At 37.9% G+C, this 21053-nt stretch overlaps 1 protein-coding gene across 2 annotated transcripts in view; it reads right to left on the bottom strand.

Annotated features, from left to right (window-relative positions):
- The window catches only part of HHLA2 (HHLA2 member of B7 family), a 140439-nt gene that overhangs the window by 68489 nt on the left and 50897 nt on the right, over positions 1–21053 (bottom strand). Inside the window, exon 1 of one of the 2 annotated variants that reach the window (XM_054483601.2) lies at positions 6700–6779. The exons of the other annotated variant lie outside the window; for it this stretch is intronic. The gene's annotated coding sequence lies outside the window, so the exon portion shown is untranslated. Of the gene's footprint in view, positions 1–6699; positions 6780–21053 lie in introns of those variants that run through there. 2 annotated transcript variants of the gene reach the window in all.

The raw sequence follows: 21053 nt of genomic DNA, 5'->3' as shown, positions 1-21053 counted from the left end.
CTGAGCTATAGAACATAAATTGAATGCAATTAGATGAGGTTACATTATAGCACATAAATGACACAGTATTAGGATAATTGATATTGGCCCCTGAAGTCAAGAACTCATCAAATCAAGGAGTTGATACAATAAAATATAAGAAAACTTTTCTAAAATGAAGACAGAATTGAATCTGTTGATCTAAACTTTCCACATTCCAGGAAAAGTTGATACAGAATACTCAGAACCAAGACATAACTGAATTAAGCAGTTGAATGCCAAATAAGGGGAAGAAATATTTTACTTTTTTGCCTAAACAAGCAACAGAGAGGTGGGGCATGGGTGGAGAAGAAAAAGAAGATGCTCTGACTTCTCCACAAAAGACAACAGAGCATACCAAGTCCAGGATTTTTTTTATTTCCTATTAGTGTGTGCTGTTGTCAAGGAGACAGCTAGCCCAGAACAGAAAAAGCAGCACCAGGAGGCATTTCTAGTAAATGCCCTCAAGGAACTTCTTTTCTCCTCTCCCTTCCTACGTCTCCTCCCTTGACTTCAGGACTGTATTGCATAATCTCTCCTGTGAGTTAGGCTTCCAACAATAAAACTAGGAAAAGGCTCACTGTAACCTCCGCCTCCCGGGTTCAAGCGATTCTCCTGCCTCAGCCTCCTGAGTAGCTGGAAGGAGAGTAAAGTAGCATTTGCTAAAGTCCATACAGCAAGGAAATACCAAGGAAGTGTTCCCAACTTGAATTCGGGAAAACGAAGTGTTCCCAACTTGAATTGGGGAAAACAAAATGAAACTGAAAACGAATTCAAAAAAGTCGATTACTTGACTTGAAGAGAACTGAATGTCTTGGATTGTCAGAATCAAAGAATCCCCACATGGAATTTGAACCAATCAAAGTGCAGTTAGCAGGGGAAAATGTTGAGAGAGATGTTAGTCAATAAAATGTTTGTCTCAGCGTACTGTCAGGAGAATAAGGGGTAGGAGCTTGAACCCTGGATGGTAAAATATTTACAGGTTCCAGTAATCATGGTTTCCAGGTATCATGCTATTTCAGACCTGTTTTCGAAAGACTAACCCTCCTACTACAACAGAACAGAAAATGAAATCAGGTATTTTCTCTTTCAAACTCATTTATATACCATTTTAAAGTCAGACTGTTTAATCTTCATGTTAATATTCATTTCCCTACTATAAAAATCAGATCTATGTAACTCACAAGTATACATTCTTGTATGAATTAGATGACTAATATAAATAGCAACACAGAAGTCAAATCTAGATTACTTGTCTTATTTCCTAAACTGTAGCATATCTCAACTTTCTTCTAAAATGAGAATACCAACCCAATACCTCAGCTCAGTTATGTGGATTACCTTTTATATTATACAGGCAGCACACAAACTACAGAGCTCGTAGGCAATACTTGGTAAATGCGAGTCACTCGGATGAAACCAACTTAGAAGCAGAAGAGAAACAATAGAGGAGTTAAGGTAGCAAGCAGGAAGAAGTGAAAAGTAAAGTATGCTGCTTGGTTCCAAGAAGAAAGGAGGAGGCAAGACGACCTTGAGGCTGCTTGAGTTGAGGGAGAAAGGAGTAGGATCCTTATGAGAAAAGATTACGAGAATTTGCCAAACAGATTAAAACTACCACGGGCCACCCTCAAATTCCAAAAGGGAAAGAGAAACAATGTAGTCTCTGAAATTAGCCTAAGGAAGAAAATAGGAATATAAGAGACAAGGACAATTGAAATAATTGGGGGCAGGTGAGGAAAATTGTGGTGGGGTGGGGAGGAACTAAGGGGTAAGAATTGAATTGGAGTTACCTTAATAAAAAAAGACTGCAAGAAGATAGCTCTAGAAGAAAGCAAATGCCTCAAGAACAACAAACGTGTTTGGAATCCTCGGAAAAGTAAATAAAAGTGGGAAAATAGAACCTATACATACTTAGTATTCAGTCATCTATTTCTGCAGTCACGTCTCTGGAATTCACAGGGAAGACAAAAGAACAGTAAAAAGAAGAGGTAAAAAGCTTTTCAAAGACAGCTTGCAGAACTATGTAAGAGCATGCAACACTAAAAGCACAAGAATGAACAGGAATTAGAAATGTAATCTACAAAGCACACTTAGGATATAATGTTTTGCATATAAAATAAAACGCTAAATTCCATGGGGAAAATTGGTTTGGAGGGCCTAGGTCTCCTCACACTCAAATTTTAAGGAGACTAACTCCAAGATCAGAAGACATAAATTAGAAGAGATATTGTGCATGTATAATTCTTTCCTTTTCAGTGAAAGGAAGAGAAAATTCCGGTGAAAATGAGAGAAAGGAAATTCTCTCATTTCATTGTACTGCTATGAAATATTTCAGCTGTGTTAGAAGCTAAACGTAAATATTTGATGTCATTAGTCATTTTTGATTACTCTCAATTCCAAGATTAAAGAACATTTAGATAAATATGACAGCATTATTAAAATAAAGTGTTTGGGAATTTAAATTTCTGTTACAAGCAATAAGAGCAACATCCTGGAACTGGCTTAGACAACAAAGGGAATCTTCTGAGAAACGTAACTGAGGCTTCTGGGAGCCTCCGGCCAGCTCTACCCAGGATGTATGTCACCAGGTTTCACGTCTCTGCTTTGCCTCCTGTGGGTTTACCTTACACACAACCTAGCTTCCCTTGTGGTAATGAAGTGGCTGTAGATGTTTCAGGCCTGACCTCACACACCACTAAACCCAGATGAAAAGAACTGGAGCTTCACCAGTGCTTCTTGTTAAGGAGAGAAGCTTATTTCCTGGAAGCCCCAGCAAACCATGTTTTTCCTATTATTAGCTCACCTGGTTTATATTCCTAATCTACCCATCACTCTGGCTTTCCCTACTCCCTAACTGGTTTCGTCTAAGAGCACTATTTTAATAAATCACTTGCACCTGAATCTTTGACTCATCAACTCCTTGTGGTGAAATCCTTACTATGAAACAAAGGCATACAGTGAAACCCCATGGCAGGTTGTCCTTGAATTCCCTGGGCTGTTTCTTCCCACCCTGCTTCCTGTCTCTGCAAAAGCTGGTACTTCATGCTGTGAACAGGACGCTTGCTTACTCATCTTCTCACACAGTGTCTCTCCCAGGTTCTGTGCTGCTTCCCCTCGACCCACCCAGCCTTCCCCTTCTGTTGGTCCTTTCAAACCTCTTCCTTGTGTACTCTGAAAACATCATTACTCAATAAACTGCCCGTTACCCACAACCTGCTCAGATTCCTGCTGCTTTCCCTCCTCAGTTGGAACTCAATTCTTTCCCCAAAGCACCATTTCCCCATCTCCTTTTTCTTAAGAAGAGTTGCTCATTTTCCCATCTTCTCGCCACACTGGAATCTGAAAATAAAGCTGGCAATCTCGTCATCCAACTGTGCTCTTTCCAAGCCATCACTCCTGTACCTTTAGGGATTCTATATCTCACTGTGAGAATCTAAGTTTATTCTAGAGTGACCCTTGCTCCTACATGAAAGGGTACCTAGAGAGTGTCAATAGTGTTTGAGCTGGATGGGGCATATAAGGTTGGATTAGAGTATTATTTGTACCTTTATGGGTCTGAAATATTTAAGAAATGCTTGTCACTTGGGTCATCTGAGCTTTTCTATGTCCCTTCCTCCTCTCTTATCAGCAAATCTAAAACTCTAGGAAGAAAAAGTCAAGAACTCTAAAACTAGTTACTTCTACTCCACTCAGCCTAGCATTTCCATAGATTCCTGCACTTACCACCCAGAACTTTCTGTTCCACCCCTGAACTTGTAAACTCAGAACATACTACTCTGACAGAACTCTTCATAATCTGAATACTCCTCTCCTTTCTCTCCTCCCACCACACTAACAAGATTTCCAAGCTCTGACTCCATCAATTTCACCCTTTTCACTTATTATCTATAGTAAATATGTATTATATTTATATAACATGTTTATATATTTATGTATTATAATAGTTATATGATTATATATATATTTTTTCTGGGTCTTTTACAAAAGTGATTTAACTTTTTGAGTCTTTTTAAACTAAGTTTATTTTCCTTGTTGCCAAGTTGATATAACTACAGAGCTACTAGCTTTGCATGAATGTCATTAGATTAGGAATATAATTTGTCAATTTGGAAATAGAAATATTATCAAAGTCGGTCATAGTAACATTAATTTTGTGTAATTGACAGGACATTGTAGTGATTGCAGTTAAGGAATATAGAGTATGGGACAGAAGGAAAAGGTAAAAGGTTTTCACCTTCAGAAGGTGTTCTTGGTGATGCCTCTAATCTAGGTTAAATTAGATAGAAAGGATCTCATTTCTCAAAGGTGGTGTCTAGGACAGACCTGGATAGCCATGGAGAAGACATCCCACCTGAAACAGAAATATTAAAGCAAGGAAGCTGCAAGTGTACATTTGCCTATCTCCGGTTTGTATCTTAATCTCTTATCACTTGGGAATTAGTGGTTTGAACTCTAAATGGTAAGCAGCAATGTGCAATGACAGACTCTAAGATTCCAACATCAAGGACTAAGGAAAAACAAGCCACCATTCGTTACTCAATTTTAAAATGAGCCTCTGAGGGGACATTTAACAGTTTTTACTGAGAGAAAAAATCTGAATCTGCAGTTATTATAAGAAGCTGCACCTGCTGACTGCATTCTAGTCTCCAACAGAAAAAGATGCAATACAGTACATTAACTCCGAGACCTGCTGGAAATGAATATCCAGAGAAAAGCAAGCTTCTGAGGGTGAAGCCTATGCTGAAGAAAGAGAAATATGCATTTTACTGAAGATGGTGCAGTAAAAGGGGCCTGCAAATATATACTGGGAACTTTAGTTGGGGCTAAATTAGAAGGATTTTGAACACATAAACACTACAACTGAATATCAAGGAAAGGTGTGTACATGTTATAAAGATAGTATTGTGTTAGAAAGGAGAACCTAAAGTTATAATAAGCCAGAATAGCAGGATTTTTCTGGTGGCATATGTTTATAGCCCCAGTTAAACGGAATGGACTTGGATCCTCATTTTCTTTTCTAGGAGAGTCAGGTCAGAGTCCTAGAGAGGGAATACCTAATAGCTAGTCTCATCTGACAGAAGAATAAGGAGGAAGGAATTTGTCTTGAGTAGGCAATTGGTCTTCCCAGAAATTAAGTCAGGAAGCAACTGGCTCTTGGATAGCCCCTGGGTCGCTGCAATGCAGATACTTGGAAAAGGGGTATTCATTCCTACTAGGCAGGGGAAATGTTTGCATGCCTGCAGTCAGAAGTCAGTTAGACAGACATTCAAAGCCTCAAAGAGAATGCTGGTTATGTAACTCAGAACAAACTCTCCACTCCTAGGCAAGTCTCTGGGAATTTAGAGTTGACATGACAACCTCAGGAGGAAAAACCTTGTTTAATGCCTTACTACGTGACCTACACCGGTTACTGACAGAGCAAGGAGGAGCCACCCAGGATCACTGGTTAATGATCAAAATATTCAGCTATGGTCTATTTTAAGCATCTGGAGGAAAACTCAACACAGGAATTCGTTTCTTTCCCAGCTCAGGCCAACTGATAGAACATGCTGGTGGGCCAAACGCCAAAAGTAGGCAGAGCCTTTGTTCATGGATTTATTTAAGGGCCACCAAAGTTTCAGGCTACTCAGTATGATTATATAGGAAATCATTTGTCTTTGACATCTATATTCTGGAATAATATTTATTAAACACTTTCTACATACCAGGCACTTTGCTAAGCACTTTGCTAGATTTCATTTAATCTTCACAGCAATCCCAGTTTACCCCCACTTTACAGATTAGGAAACTGGCTCTGAGAAAAATGTACAACTGGTTAATGAGGAAGCAGGTAAATGCACCAAGGATTACTCGACTCTAGAGACTATGATCTTGACCACTACACTTTATTGCATCTTTTGATTAAAATATGCTTATAAATGGGATATGACACCAATTTGCCATTCTGGACAGAAATTATTTCCTCCAAGTTTCTAGGAAATAGGGAAGCTCAAGTTTGTCTTGTCAGGTACCAGTAACACAAAAAAATGTAAATTACCTGTTCATATTTTTTTCTATTGTCCAAAGTCCCAAACAATAGAAACCCAATGAGAATTGAATCTTAACTTTTTGAATCTTGTTTTAGGCATTAAAAAATGACATAAACTTAATGATTCTCCCTTGAGACAGTGGAAATATCTAGGAGACTTCTAAGTTTCTTGTATTAGAATTCAAAGATCACGATTCTTCTGCTAGATAACCACTACTACGGTCCTTTTGTTTCCACCACAGAATGGAAAGCTGTGCATCTTGGAGCAGCTAATAAGACTCTGTAGGGTAACTAGATGAACAATTACGAGTAAGAATACACCCTCAGAGATTTTTTTAAAGTTCCCAGATAATTTTCAAAACAAACATTGCTCATCCCTCCTTCACCGTCTTATCAGAATGTTAGGCATTTTCCTCATTTTTGCTAAGTTCTTTTATTTGAAATATATCAGCATATTCCTTCAAGACAACCTTTTACTAAATATTTGTTTGGTGCATATGCACAATACATAGTATATGCACTAAATCAATTTAAAAGATCAGTCACTAATTTTTTCCTAAGAGGAAAATAAAGTGTCAACTAAAAACCACCCATATTTGATTTATTCATGCCCACTTTTAAGTTCTAGGTATAAAGAACTTAGAAATCCTTACCTTACTTAGAGATTCATACCGTCTAGTCAAATGCTAAGTAGTCCATAAGAATAAACATTGAATTCAGCTATGAGTTTCTCAGAGAGTAAAGTCTAAGGTACGTTTGATTAGTTACCTATGACAGACCAAGGAAATCACATCATCACCAAGGACTCCCTCCTTCAAACTAAGCCCCACCCAGATCTGAGTCAGTACAGATCTGAAAAGTCCAGGAATTAGAAGATGCAGTTTCAGACAACATACTGAAACAGCTAAGCATTGAGCTGTGGGAGCCGTGGACTCTGGTTTCCATGCTATGGTGTCAGCTTCACCATCAACATGATACAGGCAACCTCCTGAGGTTGGACTGCCTGTGACCTGTCTAGCTTGCTGCAGAGTTGTAAAGAAAATTGTGTAGCTGGTTGCAGTGGGTGCCAATAGTTCTGTGAGAAAGAACCATAACCCTACACAAAGTTCATCTGCACCTACAATTCCCATTACAGTTCTGGTCGCTAGAACACCCAAGCTTAAACTCAGCTTTGGAGAAATAAAGACCTCTCTGAATTCCACATGGAAAGTTAGGCAGTGCCCAGCCTCTATGCTGTCATATCACTTAATCTCTCTCCCCCTCAGTGTCACATGCATGGCATGCATGCACATATAACAGATGCTAGGAGTCATGCTTTACTCACTATTGTATCCCAAACAACTACCACTTACTTACTAGCACATAGTAGCTGGTCAATATCTGTTTGTTGAGCTCATGGGAGCAAAAGTTACAAAGTGAACAAAAAAGTACCTTAGGAGGACAATAAACAGGACCCTTCTGTCTGGAACAAAGTATGCCATCCAAGCCTTGGCACAGCACACAAATCCCCTGATCATATAATCATAGGGCCCTGTCTAGCTTTATAGCCTTTGGGCATTACTCACCACATCAACGTTAACCTCCTGCCACACATGCACTCTCAGGGGAGAGGGCAAGGTACATTTGGGGAACTCCCCCTCCTCTTCCCCATCTCTTCCTTGACTTCCTTCTTCTCTAATCAGAGTCATCCATAGTGAGCCTTCTGCTGCCCACTGGAAACTGGGTTGAAAGTGCCAGGGCTCTTCCTAGAATCCCCAAAGTCACCCATGCCAATGTTTCCTTTTTTGTTTTTGTTTTTTGTTTTTTTTTTTTGAGACAGAGTCTCCCTCTGTCGCCCAGGCTGGAGTGCAGTGGCACGATCTCAGCTAACTGCAAGCTCTGCCTCCCAGGTTCACGCCATTCTCCTGCCTCAGCCTCCCGAGTAGCTGGGACTAAAGGCACCCACCACCACGCCCGGCTAATTTTTCTGTATTTTTAGTAGAGATGGGGTTTCACTGGGGTTCCTGGTGTTAGCCAGGATGGTCTCAATCTCCTAACCTCGTGACCCGCCTTCCTCGGCTTCCCAAAGTGCTGGGATTACAGGCGTGAGCCACCACGCCTGGCCGCCAACTTTTATCATTAATAAGATCTATTATGAAATGAAATAAAAATCAAACTGGGACTTAAAACATGCAGGCAATCCCTGCTTTCACCTCTGAATCTCCATGGCCATGTAGTTAATGGTACATCACACCACTGTAATATTAGTTTAGGGAAATAGCAGAGCTCCTAAAGCATACACATGGGAGAGCAGACTCTCACGGAATTTGAAAATAGAATTACATATTTTTTGAAGATTTTTGAAGTTTTAGGAAGAAATGCCATGTGCATACAAACATGCCTGTTATGCAGAGATTGTTCAAGCTGAAGGTAAAAATAGAATCATGGTTTCAAATAATATCAATGGCTGAGAAAGGAAAGAACAATTTCTGTGAGATTTATGTCACAGAGAAAGTGGCTATGACATGTATGCCATTATTGAAGACTAGATCAACAGTTTTAGGTTACAAACCTTTCCCTTGCAACATATTCGTCATTTCAGGAAGGGGTACCTGAAAGGAAGTAGGATGAACCATTAGGATCCTATATTAGGGGAACCTGTAGGGCCACTGCTTGCAAGATCTCAACTGTTAGGCTTTGGGATCTGTTACCATTTCAATATCACTTTTGGTTCTCTTCTGCAAAGTGCCTCCACGATGTCTTCAAGTGACTGGGAGAAGAAATGGCATATGGAATATGGCTAACCCTGATTATAACTATGCACATGTACCTACACTAAGGCTCAGGGGAGAATTTAATGTTGGCATTGAACATTTATTAAATTGGCAAATGTTCTGAGGAAGTAAAAAGTATAACTGTCATGTAACCTGAGGATGTGAGAGCAGCTACCGGTTGCATCAGCTACCGGCTGAAATTAGTCATCCAACTGGAGTCTTTCCATTGTCAAAATACTGCAGAAGAAAGTGAATTTAAACTCTGAAGCTGAGAGGTGGACAGACATGGCTAAAATGTAGATCTTAAATTGGTTTGACAGGGAGATTAGGAATTATGGTCCTCATATATTAGGCATTTACTGAATCAGTTCAATCAATATTTATTTCCAGCAAAAAAGTCTCCTAATATTTCAGCTATTAAAAAACTTGAGGTGTTAAACTCACATATTCATTTTCCAAGATGCTAAGTGTGGTGCCTGTCATCATTTGTGCATGTCATGCCTTCCTGATCCATTGTTGCTGTGAAAGGACATAAAGTAATTTAGGCCTAGGCATTAAAGTGGAATTGGAAGATCAAGAGAGGACTGCACTCGTACCTGCTAAATGTTAAGCCACAGAAGGTTCCAACAGACTTGGATAACACCTTAAGTCAGAATCCACTGGCCTTCAACATCTCTCAGCTGGGAGTACCCTAATTAACTAACAATTCAGAACAGCTCTGCAATTTAGGATTTCTGTCCAGCCAGTGAATTGCCCCCCAAAACAACTTTTTCAAGAAATCTCCTATTAAAAACCTGAGCTTGCCTTAAAGGACACTATTTAGTGTTGCCCTAATTCAGTGTACCTGAATTGCAACTCTTTTTTTCCCAAATAAACTCTACTTTCTTTGGCATCTGTGTTGATTTTTTTCTTAGTTGATGTAACAACAGAACTGCCACATCAGTGCAGGGGCTTCCTGAGGCCTTCTAGATGATCTCTGTGATCTACTCTTAATTCTCTATTTTCCTGGTATTGCTTCGTGTTCAGGTCTAGAATAGCATCAACTACCTTCAGTTTTGCAGTGAGTTAGCTTTTAAATTGCTTCAAAGTGCTTTGACAACTCTCTTAATGATCATTCTGGGAAACAGCCAGGGTAAGTGATCCTCCTGCTTCATTTAGAATGAGGAAACAGGTGCTAAGAGTGAACAAATGATACACCTAATGAATAAGTGTCAAAGTTGGGCATTACATTAAACACCTGCCATACTCCTCTCACATCCCCTCAGCTCACCCTTTTGTCCTGGACATTGTTGAGGCAACAGGCTCTACACAGGTGCCCTTACCAGCACTTCATCCCAGCTGTACTATGCATCTGTCTCGCTTGTTATCCCAGGGATTCTCTGCTTTCTAGTGAGACTCCTAAAACAGAGAAAATAAAAACCCTCCAGTGTTAATTTTAGCCTGTGGAGGTCAGGCTGTTCCCTTGTTTTCTCTCTGGTTGACAATCCTGAAGTGTCTTCTATGTGGTTCCTTAAAGCATCCCCACCAAGATACCCATAGGCATAGCCTGCTGAACAGCACACTCTTGGATTAGCTCTCCCTCCTTCCTGTTTTACTCTTCTCAAGGGCCCCTCCCCTGTTCCCTGGATTCACTTCCCAAAATAAAATACTTGGTTTTCTCTTGCAAATTTAAGTTCCTTATAGATGGTGGATATTAGACCTTTGTCAGATTCATAGTTTGCAAATATTTTCTCCTATTCTGCAGGTTGTTTACTCTGTTGATAGTCTCTTGCTGTACAGAAGCTCTTAAGTTTAATTAGATCCTGCTTGTCAATATTTGCTTTTGTTGCAATTGTTTTTGGTGTCTTTGTCATGAAACCTTGCCCATTCGTATGGCAGGATGGCATTGCCTAGATTGTCTTCCAAGGTTTCTATAGTTTTGGGTTTTACATTTAAGTCTTTAATCCATCTTGAGCTGATTTTTGTATATAGTGTAAGGAAGGGATCCATTTTCAAGCTTCTGCATATGGCTAGCCAGTTATCCTAGCACAATATATTGAATAGAGAGTGTTTTCCTCATTGCTTGTTTTTGTTAGCTTTGTTGAAGATCATAGGTGTGTGGCCTTATTTCTGGGCTCTCTATTCTGCTCCACTTGTCTATGTGTCTGTTTTTGTACCAATACCATGCTGTTTTGTTTACTGTAGCCTTGTAGTATAGTTTGAAGCCAGGTAATGTGATGCCTCCAGCTTTGTTCTTTTTGCTTAGGATTGCCTTGGGTATACAGGCTCTTTTGTGGTTCTATATGAATTTTAAAATAGTTTTTTCTAGTTGTCTGAAGAATGTCACTGGTAGTTTGATAGAAATAGCACTGAGTTTGTAAATTGCTTTGGGCAGTATGACCATTTTAATGATATTGATTCTTCCTATCCATGAGCATGATATGTTTTTCCATTTGTTTGTATCTTTTATTGCTTTGAGCAGTGTTTTGTAATTCTCATTGTAGAGATCTTTGACCTCCCTGATTAGCTGTACTCTTGGATATTTTATTCTTTTTGTGGCAGTTGTGAATGAGATTGCCTTCCTGATTTGGCTCTTAGCTTGGCTGTTGTTGGTATATAGGAATGCCAGTGATTTTTGTACATTGATTTTGTATCTTGAAACTGCTGAAGTTGTTTATCAGCTGAAGGAGCTTCTGGGCTGAGACAATGGGGTTTTCTAGATATAGAATAATGTCATCTGCAAACAGATAGTTTGAGTTCCTCTTTTCCTATTTGTTGGCCCTTTATTTCTTTCTCTTGACTAATTGCTCTGGCTAGGGCTTCCAATACTATGTTGAATAGGAGTGGTGAGAGAGGGCATACTTGTCTGGTGCCAGTTTTTAAGAGGAATGCTTCCAGCTTTTGCCCATTCAGTATAATGTTGGCTGTGGGTTTGTCATAAATGGCTCTTATTATTTTGAGATATGTTCCTTCAATACCTAGTTTATTGAGAGTTTTTAACATGAAGGGATGTGGGATGTTTAATTTTATGGAAAGCCTTTTCTACATCTGTTGAGATAATCATGTTTTTTTCTTCTTTAGTTCTGTTTATATGATGAATCACATTTATTGACTTTTGTATGTCGAGCCAACCTTGCATCCTGGGGATGAAACCTATTTGATCATGGTGGATTAGCTTTTTGATATGCTGCTGGATTTGGTTTATAAGTATTTTGTTGAGGATTTTTGCATCAATGTTCATCAAGCATATTTGCCTGAAGTTTCCTTTTTTTTTGTTGTGTCTCTGCCTGGGTTTAGTATCAGGATAATGCTGGCCTCATAGAGTGAGTTGGGGAGGAGTCCTCAAAGAGCCACAAACAGAACTACCATTTGACCCAGCGATCCCATTACTGGGTACATACAGAGGAATATAAATCATTCTACCATAAAGACACAGCCACACAAATGTATATTGCAGCACTATTCATAACAGCAAAGACTTGGAATGAACCTAAATGCCTATCAATGACAGCTTAGATTAAGAAAATGTGGTAATATACATAATGGGATACTATGCAGCTATTAAAATGGAAAGAGATCACGTCTTTTGTGGGAACATGGATGGAGTTGGAGGCCATTATCCCTAGCAAACTAACTTAGGAAAAGAAAACCAAATACCACATGTTCTCACTTACAAGTAGGGCTAAATGATGAGAACTCATGAACGCAAAGAAGGGAACAACAGACACTGGGATCTACTTGAGAGTGGAGGGTGGGAGGAGGGAGAGGAACAGAAAAAATAACTATGGGGTACTAGGCTTAGTACCTGGGTGATGAGATAATCTGTACAACAAACCCCCATGACATGAGTTCACCGATAAAACAATCCTGCACATGTACTCCTGAATCTAAAATAAAAGTTAAAAATAAAGAAAACAATTTGAAAGGGTTATATTAAAGGACATTTTCTCTGAATTAGAAAAAAAATACTTGCATAAAAGACTTATTTCAGGCTCTGCTTGGGAAAATCTCAGTTTAAACAGGCTACAAACACATTCTTTTGATTTTTCTGGTTCATTCTTCTCATTACCCTATTAATCACCAGACCTGAAATTCAATACTTATTTTTTTTTCATTTCCAATCACAGACAAAGGCTATAAGATTTAATATTTGAAAACCAAATATAATCTTTTTATGCTCTGTATCACTTGCACACATTAGGTGTTTAATAACAAGAATTGTGATGACCTTTAAGGTAGCAATTGTTTAAGAAGAAGGATGCATATATAAATTTAAAGAAAAACATGTAAGTTGCTATTCAACAGAGGTTTGAGAGAGCTGGAAGTAACTATCTTTACTCAAAGACATTTCTAGGGTCGGTCTATAAAGCTTTCTGCCTGGCTTCCTTTCATACTATGTTTTCTAATAAGATGTTAAATAAGCCATAAGATTATTCTTATTTTATGGCTTATATGGCTCATTTTAGATATATTGATGGCTTATTTCAAATTTAGATATATTGATGGCTTATTTCAAACAGCCTCACTGAGGAGAGAAAACAGAATGACGTCTTTATGCTTTGAGTTCTAAAATAGCAATAATATCAGTATTTGCCAGGTGTAATTATATATGCATATATGTATTAAGGGAGGTTTGTCCTTCAATAATTTTATAAGAATGAAACATGGCCATTTATATTTATTTCTGGTACAATAAGGATATTGAGTAAAAAATAAATGAAAACTCTTAGTTGAAGTACAATCTTGCTGCCAGCATACGAGCACAAGATCAAGAAAAACCAACTGCTGAATATCAAACAATTCTTGATTTGGAAAGAACAGATCTAGACCTAAATAGTAGTCCAAAGGGAGCAATTCTATTCAGTGTATGTAGACTATCAGATCAGTTGGCAACACTGCTTCTAATACAAGAGCCAACAAGTATCACTTTATAATATTTGACAGATACCAGGAATCAGCAGCCTGGGTAAACATTGCTGTACTTGCTTGTCACTAAAGATTGAGAGGCAATGTGTTAAGTTATAAATATGAAGAAAGGAAACTAAGACCCAGTTTCTGGATCTTAGATATAGTAACTAAAATATTTAACACTGTGGAGCAACTGATTGAGTTTATTCCATGACTTGCCTAAAGAACACATTAACAATTTGTATAGATTATCCAAGTAATCCATTTCCCTGAAAGCATAGAGATACCTATATCTGTTACTAGTCTATAATCTGAACACCAGAATTATCCACATGATTAATAATGATAAAATTATTAAAGAACATTTTACTTATAGTTTGTTGGAACAGATTACTTCAGTTGAAAAAATTATAAAGTGAAAGCTGTTTACATAATTGCTTTTAATCCTTTAGGAAAATATATTTTTATTTAAATAAATATATATAAATATATATAATTATATATAAATATGTTTTTAAAATATGTTTTAAAATATATTGAAATTAAATATATTTATATTTGTTTCTATAAGCCCATCTCTTGACTAAATATATTTAATCATACACACACACGCACACACACATTTCATTTTTAAAAATTCCTCTTGAAGCTCTGTGCAATTTACTCTTTGGTCAGAAAGTGAAATACCTTTGTTTCTATAAGGCCATCCCTTGACTTCACATTTTACTAGAATGTAAGTTCTCATAGGTATATTATCATGGCTTTTCCTAGCATCCAATTGTATGAAAATTTGATTGTTGTTTACATGGCCATCTCGGTAAAGGCAATGTTATGAAAGTACTCTAATCAATTTGCTTGACATTCTATATGCTGACTTGGCAATAATCACTGGCAGTATACATATTCAGAAAAGAGCCAGGAGTGCCGGGCATGGTGGCTCACGCCTCTAATCCCAGCACTTTGGGAGGCCAAGGAGGGCAGATCACGAGGTCAGGAGTTTGAGACCAGCCTGGCCAGCATGGTGAAACCCCATTTCTACTAAAAATACAAAAATTAGCTGGGCATGGTGGCGTGTGCCTGTAGTCCCAGCTACTTGGGAGGTTGAGGCAGGCGAATCACTTGAACCTGGGAGGGTGAAGGTTGCAGTGAGCCAAGATCGTGCCACTGCATTCCAGCCTGGGTGACAGAGAGAGACTCCATCTCAAAAAAAAAAAAAAAAAAAAAAAAAAGAGAAGAGAAAAGAAAAAGAGCCAGGAGTTCATAATAAAGAGAACAACGACGACTGAAGAATAGTAGGTGCTATAAATGGCCGCGGCTGGTGGTCACATTTTAGTGGTGGAGACAACCAACAGGATTCAACAGGATCCAACAGGACCAACAGCAGAAAAATCATTCTTTCAATCCCATGATAAGGCTAAGGTATCGACTAGTGGCAGACAGGGTGGACTTTATTGGATATGCATTATGAGGTCTTCATTTTGTAGGAAATTACATACTTGCTCTGGAAACAGGGCAATTATGTGAAATGTTAATGAATACTTTCAAACAAAGGAAATGTCAAAATAGCAAAGTGGGATTGAATTTTATGAGGAGGTTAATTTCTAAAGTCAGCATATGAAGCAAAACATTCACAAAGTCAAAATTACCCCTGAAAATGCCTTATGAAAATCCCTTACCACATAAGGAACAGAGAGAAGCTTTTTGAGTCTGACAGGAGATTTTTATTTTATTTTTAAAGCATGGAAACAATTACTATTTCTTTAGTTCTGATTACTACTTTTTCAGTTGCAGACCCAAGGCAGGTGGCTTACATTTAGGGGAAATTAGGTGCCAATGACATCTTAAAAGCAATATGTTCCTAAAGACTACAAAATGGTTGCACTCAAAATTATGTAGTATGACTTTTGGAAAGTCACAGAACACCATGTGTCATCAATTACCTTTAAGATTGCTAAGGCCTTTTCACTTATAGATGAAAGCAACAGCACTGAGGTCACTCCTTATGCAAAGCTCTGGGTCTGTGAGATAGGGTCATTTCTCTGTGGAAGAAGACAGTCCAGAAGTAATGAACCACAAGAAAGAAAATTCGAAAACCCCATAGAATGCTACATTTTGACCCATCACTGCTAAGACTCTATGTCAAACTCCTGAGTCTGAATTCATAGTTTGGATTACTGATAGCCTCACAATTAGTTGCTCTGACACAGGACCGAGTCAAAAGTTTGGGCCAGTTTCGTCATAAACTTTAGCAACAGACAGGCCTGCATTTGAACCTCAGAATAACTTCACAAAAATACTTTTTATTTGGAAATAATTGCAGATTTACGTTCAGTTGTAAGAAATAATATAAAGAGATACCATGTATGCTTTACTCAGTTTCCCTGGAAGATAACACCATGCAAAACTATAGTACAATATTATAACTAGTGTATTAGTTTTCTAGGGCTGCCATGACAAAGTACCACAAGCCGAATGGCTTACACAATGGAAACTGATTTCCTCACAATTCTGGAGGATATAAGTACAAGACCAACAGGTCAGCAGGGTTTTCTTCTGAGGCATCTCTGCTTGGCTTGTGAATGGCTGTCTTCTCCATGTGTCTTTGCAGGGTCTTCCTTTTGTATGTGTCTGTGTCCTCATCACCTCTTCTTACAAGGAAACCAGAAATATTGGATTAGGGCACATCCTAATGACTTCATCTTAACTTAATTGCCTTTTTAAAGACCCTGTCTCCAAAAGTAGTCACTTTCTGAGGTAATGAGAGTTAGGACTTTAATGGACAAATTGTGAGGGGACACAATTTGGCCCCTAAGAACCAGGATGTTGATATTTATGCAGGCAGGAAACAGACGATTTCTATCACCACAAGGATCTCTCATATTGACCTTTCATTGCCACAGCCCACTTAAACCCTAGCAATCACTAAACTGCTCTACATTTTTATAATTTTATCATTTCAAAAATGTCTTACAAATGGTATTACACAGTATATAATTTTTGAGACTGTCTTTTTAAACTCAGCATAATTCTCTGGAGGTTCATCCAGATGGTTGTCCAGTTCATTCCTTTTTATTGCTGAGTAGTATTCCATGGTATGGTTGTACCACAGTTTAACCATTCATCCATTGAAGACTATCAGAATTGTCTTCAGTTTTTGGCTATTATGAGTAAAGCTGGCATAAATATCCATGTGCAGAATTTTGAGTAAACATGAGTTTTCATATCTATGGGAGAAATACTCAGGGGTGCAATTGCTGGAATGTTTAGTTTTTTTAAGAAACTGCCAAACTGTTTCCCAGAATGTCTATATTATTTATATTTCCACCAGTAATATAAGTGGTCCAATTTTTCTAAATCCTTATCAGCATTTGGTGTTCTCAGTATTTTTTATTCTAGCCATTCTCATAGGTGTAAAGTAACATCTCATTGTAATTTTAAATTGCACTTCCCTGATGTCTACTAATGTTGAACATCTTTTCAACATTGTATACACTCTTCCTAACGACTGTCATTTACCAATTGTATATACTCTTGGGTGAAATGTCTGTTCATGTCCTTCATCCATTTTCAAATTGGATTCTCTTTTGACCGTTGAATTTTGAGAGTATTTGATATATTCCAGATACTAGTCCTTTGTCAAATAGATGGTTTGCAAATAATTTATCTCAGTTTGCAACTTATTTTTTCATCCTCTTACCAGATACTTTTGTAGTGTGAAAGTTTTTCATTTATGAGACTTTAGATCTTATTTTTACATGGTGTTTTAGCTGTTTTTTTCTGACACAGCTTCAGCAGGGGAAAATGGGTGTGCCATTTCATTACTACAGAGTGGAGGTGGAAGTCCAGGTACTCCACACAGTCTCCACTGACACTCTGGCGAGAGCAGGGTCCTTGATACTGCCTAAGAGGATGAAAGTCCACATTCCCTACTCAGCCTCCTGATACCACCTTACAGCCTCCAGAAAGTGAAACCCTAAGTTCTCCACCACTTTTTCCGTGATATTTGGCTGAAGCAGAGAAGTTGTTACTGAAAGTTTTCTGCCTTGCTAGGTTTCCCCCTTTCCTGATTGTTTTAGTAGAGAAAGAAAGATTTTGTTAGGATGTTTTTGGCCTATGCCCACTGGCATTTCCAGTTGGCTAGCCATTTCAGTTCCAACTCTGAGATATATGAGGCTAAAAGAAAGCCTTGGGAATACCCTAACCTGTTGATCTTGGATCTTAGGGTTCCTAGCCTGTGGGCCTTTTCTCTATGTTTTAGGGCCGTGTGTGTGTGTGTAAAATATGATGTCTGGGTTTTTTATTGTACTAAGTGGAAGGAGAATAGACAAGTACTTCAACTCGATCTTCCTGGAAGTCTTTCATTGCTACTTTACTGATTGTGGTGAGTTACCTAATCTCTTTATATCACAGTTTTTTAGTCTTTGAGAGGGAGAAAACATCTACCTCACAAGGTGGTCAGAAGATTAAACAAGAACCTATATAAAGTATTTGACTTATACTGAAATATTGAATTACTCCTCTTTGAAATGAAACTATGCTACCATTCTTCTGATCTTTCAAATATATATCACAAAAGACTTCTGAATTTTCTAGTTCCAGGGAGACTTAATATCTGCCAGACCCTCATAGCTTCTCAATGCTATTAGAACTACCCCTGACTTGCCCGCTTGGGATTGGTGATTTTGCTATGTATAGGCAAATGTGATTTCCCTAGCAAAGCCCTTGCACATAGTAGACATTCAAATGCCTAATCATTTGCAAGTTCCTCCTATACTATTACGATTTTACAGCGAGTCTTTAGGCCCATCCTCAGCAACAGGGCTATTTCCTCAGTAACAAAATGGGAATGACATCTGACATATATTTCATAGGAACAAAGTGGCTACACATATAAACACTCTCTTCTGAATAACATCTTCACCTTTTACCAAAAAAAAGCACATAACTACAATAACATCCTGCTATTATCATGGGTCTTGCCCTGTTCTTATTCCCAGTTACCCAGTGTTTCACAGCAGGGTGGAGTAAGATTATAGTGACGCCAGTAGAACAGAGGTAGAGACAGTTGCCAGTAAAGTCAAGGACTACCTTGTAAAAGAGTTACAGCCACCACAAGGGAAAACTCAGGACTCCATTCTAGTAATCACAGATCAGGCTTTCCTTTACTATAAAACAGCACTATAGATACATTGCTAATGTAATGTATAGATAGAGTCTTGTTTCTTCTATGTCAAATTAATGAATGACAGCTCTGCAAAGCAAGTCTAAACTATAACATTTCAAAAATATATCATTTATTGGGTTAAGAATACTAACTTTTAATTAATTTTAGACCTCTATAACAATAGAGTACACAATGATAGGTTCTTTAAGTTATTGAATAGTTATTAGTTATTAATAATTCTTAACTAGTTCAGGTTTAGAGCTGGAGAAAATTGCAAGGTGTGAAAATCATAATCTCAAGGTTAATAGGTTCAGCTTCTGCATTCTGTCAAGTCAAGGTGATTTTAAGGTGAAGATTCTCTCAAGTGTTTTGAGGAACCTCAGATATGGTAATCAGATTGTAATACCACTAGTCTGTTTAAAATTTTTTATTTACCATAAACAAGGGAATTGAAAGATAAGATTCCTTAAGAACAGGCTATTTTATGTGAATATCAGATGTTTTCCTCTGTGGAAATATATTTTGCTTGTACATGTTGTAGAAGGAACTCTCATGCTCAAAAATATAGGCTTGCAATCTTCAGATGTCAGATACACCTTCATCTGTTCTTTTCTCCTAGTTTTCTGTAGAAACCAGGTTTACCCAGATTTTGGATTATATTTCTCTGGTTACCAAGGGATGTGAAGAATGTCTCAAGTCACATGGAAACTATTTACTTCTTTATGTAACTTATTTAAGAGGTCTCCTTGAAGACAGGGGTCATATTTATTTTCCTTGTCACCCTAGCACCTAGTTAATTGCCTAGAAACTAATAAGCATTAATTGAATGAAAGGAATGTGAAAAGATTTTTTTTAAAAACCACACAATCAAAACGAGTCCACTCAGACATTTATTTAAAGTGTGGCAACATATTGAGTGCTCAGGTTGAGTGTTCTGCAAGGAATAAGACACTCAAGATTGAGGCCATGGTTTAGCAGACAATGGTGTGGCAACCGGGTTTAGTGAGAGGTGGAGGGGAACAGCTGTGAATAGGGTCTTTCAAGGGTCGGTGGAAATGTAGGTGTCTACTTATCAATGGATTGAATGCTGCTTTAACTTAAGAACATTCAAAACAGAGCCTGAAAATTTGGACTCTAGTGGGGATGGAAAGGAACAGATGAGTGATCAAGAGAAAGAAACATGCAGGTTCTAGAAACTGAGTGTGAGTAAACCAGAAAGAGATGGAAATTTGTTGATATCAAGATAGTATTAGATAATACAGCAAACATCAAGTTTACTTTGGGAAAAAAAATCCTTTGGTGACAAACAGGTTCTTCATCTGTCTTGGACTATGTTAACTTCTTTTTCTTTTCTCCTTAACAGGGAGCTTTTCTCACAGAAATATTTTTGGATAAGTTAGATTCCTATTGAAAGTTGGTTTTATTTAAAGTACTCAGTTGCCAGAACATGCAATCTTATTTCCCAGTAAGAAACATTTAGGGAAAAATTGGGACTCCATGAAAAATATAACAGATAAAGAGTTATCAATATTTATATTTCCAGGAGTATGGTAGATTAGATACCCTAAAAAAACCCCACCCAATGAATCTAAGAGAATGACTAGAAATATTTTTAAAAATCTTTTAGAAAGTGTCAACAGGCTGGTAAAAAATTAAAGAATATGAAAAATTCTTCAAATTATTTAAAACTAGGAATGTTGGGTGATACTCAGGTACCACCAAATCAGCCTCTTGACCTGTCAGTATCTGCTGAACTCTGGAGATTTTTGAGCTGCTTCTTTGTGAGCTAATATGAAGAACTAAATCCTATGGCCTATCTAGTTGGGGAACCTAGGGGGAGATCCTGCATAAAATTTTGACTTTTTCAGGATATAAGGAAAAAAAAGTTGCCAAAAAAGATGAAATCAAGGAAACATACCTTCTCAAACTTAGTTGTAGGTAAAGGGAAAAGAAAATAAATTCTTCCCTGAGAACACATAATCATATACCAGTTCTCAGGTTTGCTGTCTAAATTCAAATAACCTGTATGGTCCAAGGAAAACTCAAGTATAGAATTTAATTTGAATTCCTGGATTTGTCATACCAGCAAGCTACTGAGAAAAGAAAATATCAATCCTCTCTGAGTAATTTAACAGGTCCTATGGAATTCCCACGGTTAAATCTCCAGAAAATTGAGCATCTACACACACACATATCAAAATAC

This window comes from Pongo pygmaeus, chromosome 2 (genome assembly GCF_028885625.2).
Source record: "Pongo pygmaeus isolate AG05252 chromosome 2, NHGRI_mPonPyg2-v2.0_pri, whole genome shotgun sequence".
Taxonomy (NCBI): domain Eukaryota; kingdom Metazoa; phylum Chordata; class Mammalia; order Primates; family Hominidae; genus Pongo; species Pongo pygmaeus.
Note: the sequence above shows the minus strand (reverse complement) of the source record. Positions and strands in the feature narration are given on the sequence as shown.